Source organism: Cydia fagiglandana, chromosome 9 (assembly GCF_963556715.1).
Source record: "Cydia fagiglandana chromosome 9, ilCydFagi1.1, whole genome shotgun sequence".
NCBI classification, from domain to species: Eukaryota; Metazoa; Arthropoda; class Insecta; order Lepidoptera; family Tortricidae; genus Cydia; species Cydia fagiglandana.
This window is the reverse complement of record NC_085940.1, coordinates 14,985,361-14,992,138: the sequence shown is the minus strand read 5'-3', so window position 1 is coordinate 14,992,138 and position 6,778 is coordinate 14,985,361.

Sequence of the window (6,778 nt, the reverse complement as noted above, 5' to 3'; positions counted from 1 at the left end):
CAAACTGTAAATACGTAGGCGCCTGTGTCTGTGTATTTTTGTATTTTGCTGGTCATAACTCGTTGATTCTATTCTTTAGAAATGGCGTCAAATAGTGCTTAAACCTGGTTTTTTTGATCTTTTTTTGGGCGGAATTTGAAGAGAGATTTCTTTAATAGGAGAGTCAATACAAGAAGCTTTTCTATTTACTTGAGGTATAAGTTACCTAATAATGTTTAAAAACGCAAAATTTGATGGCGACCGATGTATTTAAAATATATCGGAGCGGCCAAGGTGCTCAAAAATTTCCGATCACGCACTCTAAGTCTGACAAGATGGACGGACGACCTTGTTAAGGCCGCCGGAAGACGCTGGATGCGGGTCGCTTCCAACCGGTACGAATGTAGGTCCAAGGGGGAGGCCTATGTTCAGCAGTGGACGTCTTATGGCTGAGATGATGATGATCATGATGACTCTAAGTCTTGTCTTGACCAAAGAGGTGTATTCAGATATTTGTGAGCGCCTTAGCCGGTCCGATATATCTGATGGCGACTGTACATCGCTCGCGTGCCCGTACATCCTGACACAGTCTGTTTCGCCTATCGATCAGATCTAGAAACTCCTCTGTTGCCGTCCAATTAGTGGGATACACTTCAAATTTCCTGTAATGTAAGTTGTAACTATGCTTGTTTGGTTCGTGGGGCCGGTAGCCCCACTATTTTCAACGTTTCTTTTATTATTTTTGTTGGTTCTGGTGCCTTTATCAAGTTGACAATTATAGTATATTTTGAAGCTTACTTTTATGTCGTGATATCGATAAAAGTAAGTATCATATGAAGTAAATGGTTTTCATACTTACATTATTCGTTATTTTGTATGTACCTACTGTATGTATTAATCGTATGTATATCATACCATATTGAGCATGCCATATGCTAGGTATACGTTTTTTACCATTTTGCGTCCCATTTCTCTCAGTCAAGTTTTGCTCCTGCGCTCCCGACTTAGGAATAACTGAAAACATGACAACGAAGCGCAAAGCTCCTTTTTAAGCTCTAACAAAACGTTGTTTATAGTAAGTATACAACGAGGGCAGAGGGCCTACCGCAAACCACGTTCGACGTGTTGCCTCTCTGTCGCACTTGTAAATGCGCACGTAAGTGTGACAGGGAGGCAACACATCGAATGTAGTTCGCGGTAGGCCCTCTGAAGCTTCCTCAATTAACCGTACAAACAATGTACAATAGAAAGGAAATGCTACATGCCGATTAATCAATTTGATTATTTAGTTATTCTCAGATTACTTTGTTAGGAACTTAAATTATTGACATTGCTATACAGGGTGACACATAAGACGTAATACAAAATAACTAATTATGGTTCGGTTAATGACAACGAACATTATTCACTACATCATTAATTAAAATTCGTCTAAATAACTTTTGCTAATTTTCTAACAAAATAATTTAATGATTTCCTGTAAGTTTGGTCACCCTATGGACGTTTGGTGACGTCATACGTCATGTTAGTTGTGTAAAAGCGCTGGTGGCCTAGCGGTGAGAGCGTGCGACTTGCAATCTGGAGGTCGCGGGTTCAAACCCCGGCTCGTACCAATGAGTTTTTCGGAACTTATGTACGAAATATCATTTGATATTTACCAGACGCTTTTCGGTGAAGGAAAATATCGTGAGGAAACCGGACTAATCTCAATAAGGCCTAGTTTACCCTCTGGGTTGGAAGGTCAGATGGCAGCCGCTTTCGTAAAAACTAGTGCCTACTTCAAATCATGGGATTAGTTGTCAAGCGGACCCCAGGCTCTCATGAGCCGTAGCGAAATGCCGGGATAACGCGAGGAAGGAGGAGATGTTAGTTACACTTAGGTACTTGTCACATTATCTAACGTAATCTGTGTGTCAATTAGTCAGTTGCGAGTAGTAATTTCTGATATCAATACACAAGTGAAACATTTGATAAAACAAATCAAATCAAATCATTTATTTACAAGCATGCAGTATTTTATTAAAATTTAAACGTATAAGGTCCTATTACATAATTATTGAGGATACCCGCCCAAACATTAAGCGAGAATCTGGTTTGAAAGGAATCTCTTCGTGTCACATGCGGATTGACATCGCTCCACCAATGTTCATTGTGTGTATTAAATAAACCTATTCTTGTAAATGTAGCTTCGTCTGACCACAAAATGTTATGATTCAGGTTTTGCAACAGCCACCTACAAAACCGTGTTCTTTTGGGATAATCGGCTAGAACAAAATCTTGCACCCGTTGAAAATGAAAAAGGCGCGAATTTTTTTTCCGATTGTAATAGTCTCCAAATAAAAACTTGGGTTGTTCCGAATCGTGCCGCTGCTTCTCGGGTGCTTGCTTCAGGATTGCGGATAAAATACCTAAGTACTCGTGTTCGAAACTGTTCTGTGTATCTTGGTTGCCGGCCTCTGCCTTGGGCATGAATTGGAACTCCGAATTGCCCATAGTCCCTCAAATTTTGCAGACAGTCGTTTATCAATTGCCGTGTGGGGATCGGACACTCTGGGTAGAGTTCGTGAAAAAGAGCTTGCGTCTGCACCGTACTCCGCGACGTAAAATAAAATTCTACCATACGTAATCGTTGAATGTTTGTGAATGGATAAGGAGGTGGCATTATTACTTAACCAATCTTTAAATTTTTCCAATCGCCAAATGAAACTTAATAATAAATATTTTCTTGTTATGACAAGTAACTTCAACGATGAGTCATTTATTTTTAAATTATCAGTCTTGATGATAAACAAGGTGAGTGTTTACTACAAAGTAGTTTCAACCTTTTTGTTCTACACAAAGTAGTTAGGGTAACCATGATGGGGTCAAAAATAACGGAAATTATTAAAACAATGGTACAATGATTGCTATTATTTAAACAACACGGAACATAGTTTGGATTATTAGCACTAGGTAGGTAAGTTTGAAAAACATGTTTTGTATTACGTCTTCTGTGTCACCCTGTATATTATGGTTACTCGTACTTAATTAGGTAAACGATTAAAAAACTTTAATAGACTCGATACAAAACCAAATCACTATAAAAATATTGATATAATGATTGCTTTGTGTAGTACAGCGGTTTTGAAACGCGTCAAAATTAAAATCTTTCACAAAGTGCGTGCACGCAACGATCGTGGACTCATATTGGCGTTCTCAAAGGCTCTCGTGATTGCTTTATTTTCCTCGGTTGTTGAATTAATGCGATTGTATCTCAGTAACTATGTAACTAGCGAGCTTAGAGACAGATTCTTAGAAAGTGCTGAAAGTAGTGCAAAATGTTGTTTTTTAAATTGTTCCATATTACTAACCAGAGTGGTTCTTGTCATTGAGAAAACGCCAATAGAGATTTAAATAAATACATACATACATCACTGGCTCAGTGACCCAAAGAGGATCTTGGCCTCTGACATAAGTAGAGCGCCATTCTGCCCTATTCTGCGCCACTTCACCACAGAATAAGTAATAGTATTATCATACAGAACGGACACGCACCGCCCCGCCCCGACTCGGATTACCTCGCCCCGCGACTGAGTTCTGACGGACTCCTGACATACTCTCAGTTCGGCTAGCAACGCCGCGGCGCGATGACGCAACGTTCAAAATGCCGATGTATTTTGCGATGTATGGTTGTTTTTCAAATTCACGAAATATAGAACATTTATTTTTATTATACATATATTAAAAAGTAGCGTTTTGTAATTATTTATATTTAGTCCACGCTAATTGTGTATCGACAATTCGACATGACATTTTTGGTAATTTATTGCCGCACCATACTTTACGTAATATTTTACGGCCTTTACGGGTTACGGGTGAGTTCGCATATATGTTCAAATAATATTAGCTGTGACCTGTGAATAGAACAGTTTATTATAGCAAGGATCTAGGAGAAAATACCATCTTGTAAATTATGTTTGTTTCTTAAATTTTAGGAAAAAGAATGATTGATATTTACGTTACGAGTACAACGATAACGCTCCGTGAGCTCAAAAACATGTAAATAGTAGCCCTAAGCGACTTACTCACACAATGACGCGTGTACAGACGTGCCGTTAACACATATACACGCAAACGAGTTTTGATGTATGGCGTGTCCGCCCTGTGACTTCACGCCAGTTGGGTATTTCGAGGGCGGACAGGCCTTTTTGGGCTTCGTCACTCCAGCGGTATCTGGGACGCCCAGACGGACAGATTAAATATTGTATGGAAAATATTCCTGTGACTTTTCGCGGCATCTGTCATCCCCATTATTTATAGCAAAAATCAATTGTTTATTCAGCGTATCTACTCAGAAAGTGCCTTGCAGATTGTAATTTAATAAACGTTTATACGACACTTTGTGACACCACAGGAGTGCGACATGAAAAATGCGACCCTTGTCTGAATTATTCAAAAAGACATGAACATTTAGTATTAAATAAAAATAAAATAAATATTATAGGACATTCTTACACAGATTCACTAAGTCCCACAGAAAGCTCAAGAAGGCTTGTGTTGTGGGTACTCAGACAACGATATATATAATATAAAAATAAGTACTTAAATAAATAGAAAACAACCATGACTCAGGAACAAATATCTGTGTCATCACACAAATAAATGCCCTTACTGGGATTCGAACCCAGGACCATCAAGTAAAACAAGTATCTACACAAATAAGGTACTTACAATTAAGTAGGTAGGGATTCATTTTAGGATCGGTTTTGTATTTATTATATAATATTTATTAGAGAGGTTAAATAGGCATACCTACCTACATAAATAATGTAAATAAGTCAAAATAATACGCTTTATCTTATTAATGAAGGAATATATCTGCTAATTCTTGTTCTTTCTGTTTAGTTTTGTTGTCCAAACGTGTAGATACGATTCGTTTCTATTATTCAAAAAAGTAGGCTTTTTGTTATAATTACTATATCTACCCAATAAAACTACTCAATTTTTAAGCAGGCTATATATATTCTATTTTTTATATCTTTAAGCTTATCTTGTTAAATTTGTAATCAACACGGCCTCCCATCGACACATATTTCGAAGAAAGCAAAGAAACTACTACAAGACCGAAATTACCTCCCCTATTAAAAACACCTTACACATTTTACCTTTAAAACAGGTAGCTTGTCAATAATGTCTTAAATAGACTTCATTAGCCCATATTAAAGTAAAATAAACCGACATCTTGGACCATAAAAACCATTAAAGCGTGGCCAATTTCTTATTCCAACTTTTGTTAATTCAACAACTGAGCTAACCAGTGTAAGTGCTCTCTTTAATGACAAATACTTATTATGATAGTCTAGGTCACGTTAAGGTGGTTTTTTCCAATCATCTGGTGTGCATGCATCTAATGGGTATGCAGGCAATTATGCAACACAGTCTGAGTTCGTTGATCAGAGTTCCGGTCTATCTTTACAATGCTCTTTTATAGGCTTTATAGGACCGCCAATCCTTTCAAGATCTTAATAAGGCTTATCTTTTAACAGTAAGACGGATTTTTATCTAATTTCAGCACGAACATGCTCAAATTTGTAAATGAAAAAGTGTAACACCAAAATATTAATAAATTCAATACGATAGGGAATATTAGGCAAAGCTCTGCGTAGGTGTCACCTTTGTGGCACATACAGTAAACAAACCACATCACATCACATGTCACGTCAATCACATGGCCTACCGTGAAACAAGAAAATCGAAATTTCGTTATCTAATCTCTCTATCACTCTTGCATATTCGAGTGATAAAGAGGCAGTCAACTAAACTTCGACTTTTGCGTTTACCGGCGGGCCCTTGTAACAAACCGCCTTGATGCATCAATGTCATATTTTATTGTCTGTGAAAACTTGTCAAAAAACAGTTTAAGGCACAGTATGTATAAGTTAGTCTATGAATTTACTAGAGTCGGTAGTGCTGCACTCTGGCTGCAGAAAATTGCAGAAAATCTCTTATACACATACTCTTTATTGGACACCTCATTACAGAAAACAATACAAAGAATACAGAAAAGAAGAGGTTAAACAACAGGCGATCTTGTCGCTAAAAAGCTATAAAATGTTTATTATCTAGAATAGTTTAGGGATACATTGTCTTTGTTCTCCTAATTAAGAATAACTATTAAGTAAATAAAACATTAAAAAAAACGGCCGCAATATGTGGACAAAATATTTTTCTTACTATCATGTTAGAAAAGAGCTGATAAGTACTCTTTAAACTGCTGGATCAAGCATAGAATGACCGCAAGGAAACTCGATTTCACGTAAAAAACCGCATAGAAATCGGTCTATCCGTTTGAAGGCAACGAAAATGGTTTACTTTGCCGTAAGCGATGATGCACAGACAGTGGCATGGACACCGGACATGGCGAAACTATAATTCATAAAACATTACGGGCCTGATTTAGTTAAATTATTATGCTTTATCCCTTTCTTATACATAAGTCAATAAGTTTTTGGCAAAAATTTCATTTTTGGTACAAGCTTTTATCGCTGACTGTACTTTTCTTACAACAGACAACTAATACTCATCGATACAATTCTAAAAACCCCTAACACAATTAGGTTGCGTTGTTTCATCACAGAATTCCTATGGCCACCTCCTGTCTCCATCGTCAGATCAGCTCGATGGTACCATAATATTGCATTTTCATCCGATTTATACATGCATGCAAAATTTCAGCTCAATCGGAAACGGGGAAGTGGATCAAATTTAACTTGCAAGATTTGATTACAGACAGACAACGGACAGGTTAAAGTAAATAAAA